We start from the raw sequence: 16,083 nt of genomic DNA, 5'->3' as shown, positions 1-16,083 counted from the left end.
CAGTGCCCCTCCTCCAAGGGAGTCCTCACAGCCTAGCTGGCCTCCGGGGCGTGCCTTAGAGAAAGGATATCGACCTTCTCCTTCTCCAGTGGGATTTTATTTTTATTTTTTGGCATGTTTTGTGACTACAAAGACTCATTGCCTGGGTGTGCCCCTTGAAATGAGGTTTCAATTGCATGCAGGTGAAATAACTATGACTATAAACCAAATGTAGTATTCATGATTAAAAAAAAAATTGGAAATATCGTAAAAGCACCAGTCTGCAGACACCGAGCCTCTGGTTCCTCTAAAAAAGGGAGAAGAGAGTAGATGGTGGTGGAGGAAAAGAGTAGCTGGGAAGACCACAGTAGTGAGAAGGCAGCAATTCTAGAATCTCCACACTGCAGGGGCAGGAACAGGCAGTGCTGGGTAAGTCAAGGGTGCCACGTAGAACCAACATAAGCCGTAAGCCATCCAAGTACAACAAAGGATCCAGATATGGTCTGTGGAGGTTTGGAACCACAAACATCAAATAGTAAAGACACAAAATATTTACGTATTCACATTTTTAAACAACCTTGACTAGGTAGGGTAGGATTATTTGGGTTCTGTTCGTTTTACCTTTAATTGCCCTTGGTTCCGCCATCTTTTTTCTCTGTGAGTCATTGGTCTTGCTTTTGGTCAACAAGGCTTTTTTTGGGTCTCCCGAGATCCTGGAATAACCTGAATATAAGTTTAAGAATATTAAGCCTTATTTTGTTTTCAAATATTAATACCAAGGATCAACTGTAGGGACAAAACCTATTTCTTAAACATTATTTTAAAATATCCTAAAAGGGGAAAGAACTTAAATCCTTCCCTTTAAAAAAAGAGGGGGCAACATTCCTCTCCTCTGAGGGAAGCTCAGCATTATGAAGCAAAACTTGAGAGCGAAATCGAGGCCAAGCCTGGCTGGCATGCTGAAGCACACTCACTCTTTTGCACAGAAAATATTTTGAAAATGTTTTCTTTTCCTTACAGCCCCCAGCTTTTGGTAATAATGGCTTCCCCAGATAATTCTGTTAGCACTTTTTGCTGCTTAAAAACAGGGTAGAGGGATTTAGAATTTAGAAAACATCCTGAGAACTATAATTAAGCGATTGTCTTAGTCCCAGAAAAGAAACAACTCTTTTAATTTGTAAATGCTAGGAGAATCTGTATTTTTTAAAATCTTAGAACACTAACAAGCTAAAAAGATAGAAAGAAAAAAATATTTTTTACAGTATGCCTGTTAGCACAGATTCAAAATCCAGTCTCTCTCTCTTTTCCTTTTTTTTTTTTTTTTTTAGATATGGGAATTTCTTAAACAAGTTTCCAAGTAAAATATTCAATCCCAAAATATATTTAGTAGAAACTTTACAACATGAAAAATTGTAAATGGCATCTGTTTCCATTGAAAATATTTTTAAATTAGAAAATGTCTTAAATACTGCATCAAAATCAATATTTGTAATGGGCAGATTTATTTCTAAATGGTTCCACAGGCCAGCTGACACTCCCACTCTACTTAGGAAGCCCCCAGCCAACTCCTCCTGAAGTCTTCCAAACCTATACACAGAGACATTTAATCCAAATTGCCCAGATCTCACAGAAAAGCATTTGTTGTGATACAGAGAATACAACATAACATTCTTGGGGAAAAAAATTAGGGTAAAAAAAACCACATACATAATATCATCCCAATATTGCACAGAAAAAAAAATAGCAAATGGATGAAAGAAGTGAGGGAAGACAGGAATGGAAAGAAGAAGACCTGAGAGAAGTTACCATAATGGGAACAGTCATGGTCTTTGGGTCTGGTTTCCAGTGTGAAATGGGAGTTCTTATTTGCTTCTTTTTAAATCCTTTTAAAGTCATTTATTTTTTAAACCAACAAATAAAAGTTATATATATTTACTGTGTACAACATTATGTTTTGAAATATATAGACATTTTGGAATGGCTAAAGTAAGCTAATTACCATCTGCATTACCTCACACTTATTTTCTTGCGGCAAGAATGCTTGAAATCTACTCTTAGTGATTTTCAAGATAAAATGGCCATTATCAAAAAGATCACAAGTGTTGGTGGGGGTGTCTTGCCCACTGTGAGGGAATGTGGATCAGCATAGCCATTATGAAAAACAGTATGGAGGGTCCTCAAGAACACAAAGATCAATTACAAATCAAAATACTCTATGTTTCACAAATGTATTACAAATCAATTTTATATGTATTACAAATCAAAATAGTATATGATTGCTGGCAATCCCACTCTGGGTATAGATCCATAGGAAATGAAGTCGGTATGTCAAAAAGGTACTTCCATGTTCACTATAGCACTATTCAGAACAGCCAAGGCATGGCATCAACCTAAGTGTCCATCAGCATAAACATCCATAGAGAAAAGCAGTGCACATGCACAATGGAATGCTATTCAGCCTTTAGAGGAGAAATCCTGTCATTTATGACAACATGAATGAACCCGGAAAACCTTATGCTAAGCGAAATAAGACAGGCACAGAGAGACACATAGTGTATCCTCTCACGTAGCATCTGAAATGTTGAACTACTTCCTTCTTTATAGTTTTGTCTGTTTTCTAAATTTTCTAAACCAATAATATTCATCTTTATAATCAGGAAAGCAAGCTAAGGAATAATCATTTTATAATCCTAAACATGCTTTTAAAGCATTTATTTCACTGTAATGTATTCTTTTTCCATCCAGCCATACCTTGGCCCAAGGAGATGGCCTTGCCTACTGAATGGCCTGATGCTCAAGGGGACGGGGTTGGGGGCGAAGAAGAAGTAGATCATGCTTTGCAAAGCTGCACAAATCCTGAGTTTAAAAAGTGTTCCCCAAATCCAAAAGCCAATATTGACTATTGCTTGGTTAACTGTTTTGCATGGTTAAGTGGTTAAAAGAGTATTTGGTTTTCAACTTCTGCAAAGGGAATAAGAATAAGTATGAACTAAGATTTCCTATACTATGCTATTCTATAGATTTCTGTGCCAAAACGTCTACTAGGCTGAAAGGATAATTTGATTTATGGTTGAGACATTGTTGGGCCTGCTTTAAAGCCCAGAGTGAAGCCCAGAGAGGATTCTCTTAAATATGTGCAACGGGTATTTTTTTAATTAGCATTATGGCGTTATTAATATTTCATTTATCCTGAGGGCATTTACCTGACAACCCAAATTATCCATAACACAGCTGAGAAGCCACAAAGGATCCAAAAAGATGTCACAAAGTCCGGGAAGAGAAGCTTTGCCAAAGAAAGGCACACTACCAGCCGCGTGAGGTGACAGCTGGCCTCATCAAAGCAAAGAAGTCAGAAAATTATGCAAACCAGACTCAAGAACTCAAAAAATACAGCCATTTGAGAACTTTGGTAAGAGCACAGTCTGCCCAGCCCAGCTCAATCGCTCCTACCCCGGCAACAGCAGAAAGCCGAGGCCAAGGAGCCCCATGACCTGCAGAGAGACTCCCGGCCCTGCCCCTGGCCCCTGGGACTAGGGCAGGCTCGTGTTTTGCATGGAAAGACAGAAGACGACGCTGGATCATCAGGAAAACTGGACTGGAAATGGCCAAAGCTGAACACGTCTGGGTACCTGAAGGTTAAGCGTCATGTTCTAAGCGGCCGTGGTGAGGCAGAAAGAGCCTGAGCTTGGAGCCCCGTGTCTGTGCTGACCCACTGGTAGCCAGCAAAACCTCTCTCGGCTTCAGTTTGCTCATCTGAAAACTATGGCTCAGAGGGCTGACTCCAGAGAGACGGGGCTGCGGACGGTCCAGGTGAAGATGCGATGCGCTGTGTTTTATTTTACTTTTCTTTTCTTTCCTTCCTTTTTCTTTCTTTTCTCTTTTTCCTTCTTTCCTTTTCTTCCTTTTCTTTCTCTTCCTTTCCCTTCTTTTCTTTTCTCTTTCATTTCTTTTTCTTTCTTTCTTTCCTTTATCTTTCTTTCTCTTTCTTTTCTCTCTCTCTCTCTCTCTCTCTCTCTCTCTCTCTCTCTCTCTCTCTCTCTCTCTCTCTCTCTCTTTCTCTTTTCTTTGATACAAGGTCCTGTCTGTCATCCCGGCTGCTGTGCAGTGTTCCCAGTACAGCTCACTGCGGCCTGGACCTCCCTGACTCAAGTGATCCTCCTGCCTAAGCCACCCAAGTAGCGCAAACTATAGGAATAAGAGCCATGCATCACCAAGCCTGGCTAATATTTTGGGAGAGACATGAGCTCTCACTGTGTCGTCCAGGCTGATCTCAAACTCCTGGCCTGTAGCAATCCTCCTCCCTCAGCCTCCCAAAGTGTTTGGATTAGAGAGGTGAGCCACCATGCCCAGCAAAGGCACTGTTAAATTCAGGAATAAATGATCTCCTCATTCCCCAAAACACTAGACAAGAGAGCCACTCTCTACGCACAGATATCCCTGGCCACCATGTGTAAGTAGCAGTAAATATTCCATAGGTAGAATTGGCTATTGTGAAGAAAGAAAAGTAGGTCCAGAAAAGCTGTCCTCAGTCCAGGAAGTATACCCTGTACCTCAGGTGAGTGACGGCGGCCTGGGGAGAAGGCTCCACTCCCACCAGAAATGCCAGGGACAGAGCAGCGGCAACCATCCATCTCCACAGTCACGGTTAACATAGCCACAGAGAGCCTGCTTTTTCCATTTATAGCCACACACAGGTGGCAACAGCAACAGACACACTGGCTTCCCTTCTTCCCTTATAGAAGGAAATGTAATTTTACCTGGGCATTCTGCCTGTCCCCACATGACCCACAGAGAATGACCAGCCCCAACACCAGTATAAATCCTATCACTGGGCACCATTTCTTCTCACCACTGATTGGTTTAGGGAAGGGCACATAATATGATTCTGGCCACTCCAACACTGAGAGAAGTGAGCTAGAGTATTTCCAGGAACAGTGATGGCTGATGAAGGAAGGCCACAGAATAGCAGTCCTGTCTGCATGGCACTTGGAACTATGAGAGCCATCCCAGGACCATGAGAAGAGGTCACCTGAGGATAAAACCGACATGCTTTGGATATCTGGAGGAAAGGAGGGAAATCTCTGTGTTTCTACTTATGGTAGGGAAGAGTATTGACCAACTCTGAAGGCATCTCATAACAGGGCATCTAGGCACATCAAATGCATTTTCCCTGTTAACTAAACCATTTTGAATTGGGGCCATTTTGTTGTTATTGTTATTACTGGCAGCAAAAGTATCCCATACACTCTACTCTCTATGTTCAAAAAAGCCACTTTCAGCTCTTTTACCATCTGTATCCATATTCATGCAGACATGCTGAATATGCTCTTCAGTTCTAATTTTAAAATAAAATGATCTGCTGGAAATTAGCTCAGCTCATAGAGCTCCATACTTATAACACTATATCTAAGAATTAGGAAATAAATAACTATTGCCATGATAAGCAGCCTATCTCAGTCTATCCACATGTTGACTGTCCAGGTACTGGAGGTGACATGGAACCTACCCTCAATAAACAAAGAGTGTGATGTGGGGGGTTGTATTTTTAATTAAATTAGTGAGTGGAGGCAGAATGTGGTGAGGGTTTCAAGAGAGGTACCAAAGATGCAGCAACAGAGCAGTTGATGGGTACTTGGCATTTCAGTAAGTGGGAATGGGGAGGAGAGCGGGAAAGGTGGAGGAAATAGATGAGGGAAGGGAAGAAGAGAAGCGTTCTCCAAAGAGGCATGCAGTAGGGAAAGAGCCTTTCACATTTATGTCCACACAAGGCACAGAGTATGAGCTCAGAAATGTTGAATGATTTGTCTCTAATTAAGGGAAGATTTCACTGATATTTATCTCCTCCCATGATCTAAATTCAACGTGCCCTTCGAATCCATTCATTCATACAATTGTTCACCCATCCATCCATCCATGTATTCATTCATCCATCTATCCATGTATTCATCCATTCATCATTCATGCATCCATCCATCCATCCATCTGTGTATTCTTCCAGCCCGCCATGCATCCATTCATCCATGTATTCATCCATCCATCCATCATTCACGCATCCATCCATCCATCCATCCATCCATCCATCTATCTATCCATCCATCCATCCCAAATGAGTTCCCTCCATGTGCCAAGCACTGAGCTAAACACTAAGGATGGACTTTGACCATGAGTTCGGTCAGAGAAAGAGTTGTAAGAGAGAAAGAATTGTAAAGAAACAACCACAAATGCCAACTCCAACACTGCCTTGCTTGATCCCCTGATGCTAGAATGTAGCCTGGTTGAGCATCACAATCAGCTGGAGAGCTTTTTAAAAACAGAAATTCTGCAATTCTTTTTCTTTTTTCTTTATTAGAAGGTCCAGGGTGAAGGGGGCAAAAGAGTCTAAGTGGAAGTTAGAGAGGCCGAAGAGGATTGAAGGCAGTGCCTGACATATTTTCAGACTTAGAAGGAAAAGGAAAACAGCCAAGAACACAAGGAGGAGTCAGAGCATCAGGAGGAAGCTAGGAAAGATCTAAGTCATGGAAGCCAAGGAAGGATATTCGGTAAGAGGAAAAGTTCGGTGTCCCATCCTCAGAGAGATGAATGCCCAGGAGGAAGTCATTCAACCAACTGCATGCATTAAGAACAGTTTCCGCAACTTAAAACCTCTTGCTGTCCTCTAAAAATGTTGTAGGAGCCTGACAGCAGTAAGCTGGTTTGCAAATGGCTCAGTAGTGAAAGACAGGGAGGATATGCAAAGGGCAATGTAGGCTACTCATGGAAGGAGTTGATCAACAAAGATAGGGAGGGAGTAGCAGATCAAGGAGAAGCACTAATGTCACCGGGCATGGTGGCTCATGCCTGTAATACCAGCACTTTGTAAGGCTTAGGTGGGCAGATCACTTGAGGTCAGGAGTTCAAGGCCAGCCTGGCCAACATGGTGAAATTCCATCGCTACTAAAAATACAAAAATTAGCCAGGCATGGTGGCAGGCACCTGTAATCCCAGCTACTTGGGAGGCTGAGGCTGGTGAATCACTTGAACCCAGGAGGTAGAGGTTGCTGTGAGCTGATATCATACCACTGTACTCCAGCCTGGGGGACAGAGTGAGACTCCTCAAAAAAAAAAAAAAGAAAGAAAGAAAGAAAGAAAATGAAAAGCACTAATGTTTTACCCACCCCAACATTTGCTGGGCATTTACTGTGTTTTAGAAATTACTAGTAGTTAGGGAGGCACCAGTGCACAGGGCATCAGTCCTGCCCTCAAGGCATCTACAAATGAATGAAAAGAAGCCTTATCTTATTTGTTCAGTCTGTTTGAAGGATGAGAAAAGCAGGTATGTTTATAGACAGGGTAAAGGGAGCCAGTGGAGTAGTGGAGACAGAGGCTCTACAGCAAGGGGACCTAAGGACATTACCGTCTGGGGAGGAGGTAGAGGAAAGGCCATGGTGCACAGCGCAATGGTGGGGTCAGTTCTGGCAGGAAGGTGGGACCCCACTGTCCAAAAGGGGTGTGCTGCTAGACCTTTAACAACCAGCCCTCACAGGAAAACTCTTCATTTGAAGCACTTGGTAATTACTATGGAGTCAATATGTCCATCATGGGCAACTGCAAGGAACCCAGGGGAGTCTCTGAACACAGAGTTGGGAAAAGATGTGCTCCGATGCATCACTGTCAGCTCTAGTGAGTTGGGAGGAGCCAGCTCCAGCACACATGTGCTCCAGAAGCCAAAGAGAAACCAAGGGGCCTGTTGATAAGGAAAGCGTGTTCAGAGCAAAGCTGTGAAGCCAGCATAACCAGCTGCTCTCCTAGGCACTGAGTCCCCGTGATGAGAGAGAAGCCAGGAAGGCAAAGTTCCAAATCTGGAAAAGTGGCCGCTTGGGTGCTCTTCAATTACTCCCGTTTGAACAATTTTGCTTCCTAAACCTAATTAATAGCCCCAAATGTGGGTTGTTTATCTCCCTTCACACTGTGTGTGTGTGTGTGTGTGTGTGTGTGTGTGTGTGTGTGTCTTTCTTGTGTAAATTACTGTACTGCTAACTCTGCTATACTTTAGAACTCAGTGAGGCAATCCTTAGAATCTTACAGAATTCCCTACAGAGTCCCCTTTTACTCTAAGTTATAGAGAAATGTTGAACATTTAAACCACCAAGCTGCAGTTTTGCTGGAAGAAAATCTTTTTTTTTTTAATTTTTAATTTTTTTTTTTTAAAGATGGGGTTTCACCATGATGGCCAGGCTGGTCTTGAACTCCTGACCTCAGGTGACCCACCCACCTCGGCCTCCCAAAGTGCTAGGATTACAGGCGTGAGCCACAGCACCCAGCCAAAGAAAATCTCAAGAGTCTCCATGAATGATGTCTGAGCCATGTATTGGCCGTGAACATACACTTCTTGTCAGTCTTGTTTCATCTGGTTATTGTGGTTTGGGGTTTCATTTCATTTTCTTTTGGAGGGTCAACCTTTCTGCCATTCATGACAGTCAATCAATCGTTCTCCCTAACACGTCTTCCTTTTTTTTTTTTTTTTTTTTTTTTTGTCAAGAGATAGTGAAACAGACACGGGTATTAATGTGCCTGTGGGCACCAGTTTGTAAAGCCCAAGATGTTCTTGGACCCAAGTAAACTTCCAGTTCTTTCTCAGCCTTGTCGTTTTGCATGTGAACGCATTCGAGCTGATCTCAGAGTTGAAGATGTGGCTGCCAGCTTCAACCAGAACAAAACATGCAGCCGCAAAACAGCACCATACCCCTCAGTGTGGAAACCAGGTTCTGCTGGGGCCCCCCATAAAAATGAGAGATTTGAAGGAAAACAGACTGTATTTGAAAGACGGATGACATCAAGAAAGTAAAAGCAATTACAAATATGACTTCTCTCCTGCTTTACACTGAGCCTTCTGTTCAAGAAAACACATTTACCAAGAATTTCTTTTTCCTTAAGCTCAACTGGAAAAACAAATATTTAGTCATTTTATAAGAGCAGACAACTGAAAAGCAAGCCACAGATTAAAGAAGCATTATGTATTTCTAAGAAAGTTCACCAAACACAACATATCTTTGAGAACACAATTTTGAAGTCTGTTTTAGAAGCAAATTTGATCTTCAAAATGAATTTTTGTCTTGATATAATTACAAGTTCAAATCTTAAAGATGCAAATGCACAGATAACCATCTTTGCAATCAGACCTGTTTTATATTTTCAAATGAACAATACTGCACAGAAAAAAATACGTAATTGCTTCTGAAGTTGTATATAAAATACCCACCAGTTAATATCATATTAACATCTCAGTATTTTAGATAAAGCAAAATTTCTGAGTGCAAAATAACCTATAATAGAATAAAAATGACAAGTGACATTAATAAAGAGACCACATGTAAGAGACTTTATTACAGGTTATCATTTATAAGATAAAATTTATCCTTTCAGCATCACTATGATACTTGTAGGAGACAGAGACAGTATAGAGAGGCAGCTAGAGAGAGGTGAGAACCTTTCCTAAGAAAAATCAAGCAGCATTAAAAGCAGAAAATAAAAAGACAAAAAAAAAAGTTTCAGGTTCTTAATTCTGTATATCACACTGTTATGAAGAAAAAAAAAAAAAAGAAAACTTGTCAAATTCTTAGAGAATACCAACAGGAAAATGTTTCCTTGTTCTCTTTAAGGATGGGGAATTTCAAAGAATCTTGAACTCACCATGAAAATAGTTCTGTGCCCACTGGGCTTGCCAAAACACTTCAGGGTTTCAGTGATGAGTACTGAGCCACCAGGAGCACTGAAACCAGCTTTTCCATTTCCACTGAGCTTTGGCTGGTTTATGAGAATTGCACAAAGATCACCTCATTTGTACTGGACACAATTGGGAAATACAAATTTAAAAATCATCCTTGATATTTAAATAGAAATCATGAGCCCCGCCACGAACATGCTTCCCCAACACTCAGGACCTGAGGTTGACAATATGCCTCCCCATTCACCTGTGAATCCTCCCAGGTATACACCGCATCTATATAGAATTTTCCATGTATTCCACCATCAATACATCCTTTAAAAAGTATGAACTGAGCACTCACCCCATGCACAGAGCTGTGGATAGGGCCATATGGGACAGAAAAATTCCAAGGTGTGTCTCTCACTCCCAAAGAGCCAACATGCCTTGCAGAAGAGGAAACCTATGGACCCAGGTTTTGCGATAGAGGGGAAAGGGTCACAATAGCTGCTCCAGTAAGAACTGGAATTATTTAAAGGAGAGAAAAAGAGGCATTCCAGCCTTGAATAGCAGAACCCAGATCTTGAAAAATAAGAACTTAGATGAACATCAGAGAGGAGGGCACTCCAGACAGAAAGATTAACTTGAGCAAAGCAGAAATGACGTGCAGCTTGCAGAAGACTCTGCACAGGGAGCCAACACAGCTACTTTGTGTGAGAAGTCAGTGAGACCATTTAATAGAAGCCCTTTGTCAAAACTGTAAAAATGATTCTGTCATCCTGGCCACCTCCTGAGGTGGTTGAAAAGGGATTTCCAAAGCAAAAACAGAGCTGAAGAGCTTTTCACAACGGCATGGAATAGAGAGTGTGGAGAGAAACCAGACAAATCTCTCAGGCAGAAGTTCCAGAAAAATGAAGAAGCGGGAGAGCCCAAGGCAAGAGGGAGACAGTGGGTACACTGGTTGGACTATGATCATCTGTGTGGGTCTCAAGGTGCCAGTCCATGGGGAGAGTCTAGACTCTCAGGCCAGGAAATTTGAACCTTGCTGTGAAAATAGCTGAAGATTTTGGAGCCCCTGTGGAGCAAAGTTTCCCAGAGAGGCTGCTGGGAAGATTCATGTGGCCAAGATCTGCAGGGAGGAAAGACCAGAGGCAGAGAGGCCAGTTCCGGGATGGCTGCCATGGTCCAGCCGAAGGTAATGGAGACAGGAAGCCTCGGAATGCAGGGGACAGGGCGGAGATGAGACGACACGTCACAACCTGGTGGCCAATCAAGCACAGAAGGAGCAGGGAAGAGAGGAGAGCAGGATGGAAAGGTGGGAAAGGCGGGTCTCCATGAAGATAGGGAGTTCTGTTTCAGCCCCAAGAATGAGCAGATACATCCTCAGACCCCGGGCCTGTGAGGCTGGTCAAGTTGAACAGAAGGTCGGGGCCGGACGCGGTGGCTCAAGCCTGTAATCCCAGCACTTTGGGAGGCCGAGGCGGGTGGATCACGAGGTCAAGAGATCGAGACCATCCTGGTCAACATGGTGAAACCCCATCTCTACTAAAAATACTAAAAATTAGCTGGGCATGGTGGCGTGTGCCTGTAATCCCAGCTACTCAGGAGGCTGAGGCAGGAGAATTGCCTGAGCCCAGGAGGCGGAGGTTGCGGTGAGCCGAGATCGCGCCATTGCACTCCAGCCTGGGTAACAAGAGCGAAACTCCGTCTCAGAAAAAAAAGAAGGTCGGGAGCTCTCCTTAGTCAGGGTCTAGGACTGTACTCCTGCTGGGGCCACCTCAGAGCAGAGGCAGAGCGGGGTGGGGGGCTGGCTCGAAAGTGTTCTGCCCTTAAAGAACAACAGGACTTTCCAGAGGCAGTGTGGGGGATTTAAGATGGAGACTGTGATCTGGAAAGATTGGAGAGAGATGGAAAGAGCTTCTTAGTGACATGGGGAGAGGGTCCGCACCTGGAGGCCAGAGGCTTCCTGGAGGGCGGCACCTCGCTGGCTGTCTCTGGCCTCCCACACACCTGCCTGGTGAACCAACACACCGCTAAGGGGTTCTTTCTTTGCTTGAAATGTCATTGAGTTTTCAATTTGCAGCATTCATGAGGTGCATTATAAGGTTTATTCAGCACTTTTTTATCTTGCTGAGAAAGGTACGATTAAGTACTAGAATTTTCTTTGCTGGCCTGGCCTTCTGGAATCCAAACAGGTTTTGCAATCCCCGGACCAGATCCTCTCTATACAAAAATTTGTGGGGGGTAAGGGGATCTCTTTTTGTAATAGACAGAACATCTTAATACTTTGTAAAAAATAAGCTCGTCACAAACCCAGTGAACCCAGCAAGGCTACTGCGCTTCTTCTGCACGGTGGTAGCAGCTTTGTTCAGCAGTGCAAGGTGCAGGCAGAGCCTTCCACGGTGTTAATCACTAGGTCCATTCATTGAGAGAGCTTGAAAGGTGATTATTCCACTCTCATTTCTCAGAAAACTGAGGTGTGCGAAGATCACAGATACGGTAAGCAAATGAACAAAAATGCAAACTCAGAATTCAAACCCAGCCTCTGTATTCCCCAGGACCATACTGTCTGCTGAGTGTAGAGAAAGTCACGTGCTGGTTCAGCAGCAGAGAAAGCAAAGAGGAGGCACTTTGTGTGGTCATCTCCACCACAGGGCCCTCTCTCTCGTGATCCAGCGGTACTCACTCAGTCAGAGCCCAGGAAGAGAAGGAAAGACGTACCTTTGTAAGCCGAACAGTGTGACACTTCATTACAGTACTTGCCAGAACTAATCCTCTGTCCTGATGACAAAAATTCGCCTACCTGGATACATGCAAGCTGATATTTGTTGTAATGCCTCCCAGTTTCTCTGGATAATTCCTTCATTTCCTGGACATCTCCGAAATGCTAAGTTTTGGCAACCAATCTCTGAATTTACCTCTGAAAAATCTCACCCAGCCAAGATGCCCCTCTTGAGAAGACTGAAAAACATGGTGGGTTTCAGGCTGAGCTGGAAGAGGTTTACCTCCCAAGACAGGTTCCCCACACTGGTGTTTAAGGCATGGGGTGGACCAACCCCAGGAAGACTAAGATATCACACTACCCACCTTCAACTCAGTCATCTATCTGCATTTTCTGAAAACAAAAGGCAGCCTCCCCAAAAGGCACCGAGACCCCTGTGTAGGGAATCTGAGCAGACACCAAATTCCCAGGGCCCCCTCCTGTCAAGGAGAACGTGGCTGCTCTTTTTAATGGTAGTATCTTCTTTTTTCTTCTCGCTGCACCAGGCTCAATCTGGAGAACTTTCCTCAGAAGGAAAAATCATTACTGGCCTGCCTTCCCAATTTCAAACTTGCCAGTCTACAATTGTGTAAACTAATTCCTTAAAATACATCTCATTATATCTATCACCCATCTGAATCTATATACATATATATGTATATACACATATGCATATAGTTATAAATATAGATCAATATGAGATGTATTTTTAAGAAATTGGTTTGTCTGTCTGTATATATTTACACACATACACAGCCATACATAGATATCTCATTTTATCTATCTCTACATCTATGTACATATAAACACACTGTGTGTACATTTATGTGTGGACATAGAGATGGGTGTAATAAGATTTATTTTAAGGAACTGGAAATATAGAGAGATATCTACATATATCTATACATGCACACACATATATATGGAGAGAGAGAGGGAGAGAGATCTGTCTACATCCATCCTATTGGATCTTTCTGGAGCACCCTGCCTGATACTCCTGCATTGATGAATCATTGGTTGCATGATGTCAAGGAGGCATGAGCTTGAGCAGGGTTGTTATCATCAGCAGGCACGTCCCAAAGAGGACTGACAGCTGAGGCATCTTCCAGCCATTCTCCCAGCCTCTGAGGGAGTAAGTCCTTCCCTCCCGAAGGGAACCCAGACAGCACGTTACAGAGCACACGCCAACTGGGCAAGTTGAATGTGCACAGAGCAAATCACCAGAACTGCCAATAGAACCCAGAATTATAAAATCACACAATTCAGAAATTATGTGATGTAATTAACATTTACAATCTGTGAACTTAAAGTCGATTGTGTGGGAAAGAACTGAGAGATCGTTAATAAGCACAAAGCAATCCAGCAGAAATTGACAGCATTAGGTGCTCAGGTTGTGTGGAGGTCGGTCTCAGCAGACCACAGGCACTGGGCTCCCCAGATGGAGTTAAGGAGAGCCCTGATCTTGGGCCAGCCATGACCTCTACACAGAGCGAGGACTGTAAGCCTGACCTTGCTCTAGCACAGGGAGGGGAGCCTCCCTCTAAAAACCACCCATTTTCTCCCAGAACCTCAAGACTCCAGTCCCTGACAGGATGCAGAGGTGATTCCCAACCATATGATTCATGAGCCACCTGCATCAGAATCGCTGAGAAATTCCTGAGCCCCATGCCCCATTCCCAGAGTCAGCAGCCAGATTATGTGACTGGTTCAGTAATCCCCACAAAAAGGGTCACAGGCATGGAAGCACAGGCAGCAGAATACAGCCATGGAGACTAGCAGTGATCATCCACGTGGCCCTGAACAAGTCCACCTTCTCAAAGTCTTAGTTTCCTAACCCAGAAAACAGGGAATACTATCATGAAAGAAACACCAGACACAGCCCTGATATACCGCAAAGGCCACGTAAGTAATGGAGTGTAAAGTGGGACGTTTCTGGCCATCGGCTGATGCTCAGAACAGAGCACAGAGCACGGCAGGGGTGCACACTCTCTAATAAGGAAGCCCACACATCCATGCACAGCTGTCCAAGGAGTGACCCACACAACAGCAGCAAGTCCCTGCCCCTCTGCCTCCCCAACCTCAAGTGGACACATGTCAGAAACTAGTCCATGTTGAGTATCCAGCTCCCGGGATCGCAGCAGGGAGCAGGGTGGGTGTGTAGGGTTTGCTGGTTTCTGCATGGTATAAATCCTCCTGCCATTTTAATCAACCAAAGGAGGAGTTGGAAGATATCTGCATGACTGGCTCGTATGTACCCACACTGATAGAAGAGACCAGATACCTTCAGAGAGAGTTTCAGAGGCTGTGCAACACCTCTTTCCACCCCAGGGAAAGGAAGGAGAGGGGACGTAGTCAGGGAAATATCACATACATGTGCAGATGCACCAACGTCAAGGCCAGTGAGGGAAGCTTCAAATAAACCACGTAAGCTGCCTCTAAGGGGTCCCCTAGGGTTCTGAGCTACCAGGGCACAAAGGCTAGTGACTGACTTCCAGGTAGAGAAGTTTGCAGGCAGGTAAGGAGAGGCCACTGGGGGAGCACACTCAGCTTCTTTCCATGGTGAGGTGAGAGGGCCCGGGCATGTCCTTGTGCCCAGGGACCCACGGCAGGTGGCTGGACTTGCAGGGGTGAGTCAGCCCTGACAGAGAGAGGATAGGTGAAGCTAGAGGAAGGATGCCATAAGCAGACACACACAAGGATGTCACCCTGCCATGGAGAGCTGTGGAGCAATGTCACTGCAAGAGCCCTTTGGCACCCTCCCATGCATTCCACAAGGAAAGGGCAGCTTTTAGACCTTAACTTCACAGAGGGGAATCTGACACCTAATCATGATGCAGGATCAAGGAACCCTGTTATTAGCCCTTGCTGCCCTCTGTCTTCCCGCTCCAACCCTGGAGAACCAGAGGCAGAGGTCAGCGGTAAGGAGAGCCGTGGGCGTGCTAGCCTCTGAGGCTGGGAGCCGGCCGTGGCCTCAGAGGCGTTTCCAACGCCGACACTGGCTCTGGATGCAAAGAATCTTGAAACAGGATGAAGAATGGGCTTTTAAAAACTCAACTCCTCTGGACCTCTCAATACTTCGAAAGTAGACTGTACACTGTATCTGGAAGTGATGAAAGTCTGGTGCCTGAGAAGACTTGGAACAGGGACAGGAAGGAGCTATCAGACATGAGTTTAGAGGAGGTAAAGCCGCGCCGACAGCATACCTTACTGAGTCCAGCTCATTCAGAAAACAAAGACGCCCAGTTTCTCATGTGTCTGGTGGATGGCCCTGCCAGAAAAACCTGTGTAAAGCCACACGCGAGTAGGACGGTGTCAAACCAATCAGGCCAAGAGTTAGCAATAGCCCAGCAGGTCTCTGAAGGAGCCGCAAAACAAGGGGAGGCAAAAGAAGTGAGCTATGGGGCCTGAGGCCGGCGACAGGGCCAAGAAGGCTACAAGAACCAGCGCGTCGGACAGACGAACACCAAGAAGCAGAAGGATCTGGAGAAACAGGGAAGCCCACATCTACCCACAGCCCCTGACCCACCCCACCCCAGCTCTGGCTCCCCCAGGGTTGGCAAAGGTAATAAGTGAAAACACCCAGGTTTGAGAACAGCTGGGCATCAAGGAAGTCTTGACAACCTCAGAAGCAGAAGTATTTGCCTGTAGGCCAGTGGCTGGA

General features: G+C 44.4%; 1 protein-coding gene across 5 annotated transcripts in view; it reads right to left on the bottom strand.

Moving 5' to 3' along the window:
* ERG (ETS transcription factor ERG) overlaps positions 1-16,083 on the bottom strand; it is a 279,071-nt gene that overhangs the window by 199,852 nt on the left and 63,136 nt on the right. For 3 of the 5 annotated variants that reach the window (XM_003927607.3, XM_074389275.1, XM_074389276.1), the window contains exon 2: positions 601-702. The exons of the other annotated variants lie outside the window; for them this stretch is intronic. The gene's annotated coding sequence lies outside the window, so the exon portion shown is untranslated. The remainder of the gene's footprint in view (positions 1-600; positions 703-16,083) is intronic. 5 annotated transcript variants of the gene reach the window in all.

Source organism: Saimiri boliviensis, chromosome 18 (assembly GCF_048565385.1).
Source record: "Saimiri boliviensis isolate mSaiBol1 chromosome 18, mSaiBol1.pri, whole genome shotgun sequence".
NCBI classification, from domain to species: Eukaryota; Metazoa; Chordata; class Mammalia; order Primates; family Cebidae; genus Saimiri; species Saimiri boliviensis.
This window is presented reverse-complemented; position numbering and strand designations above follow the sequence as displayed.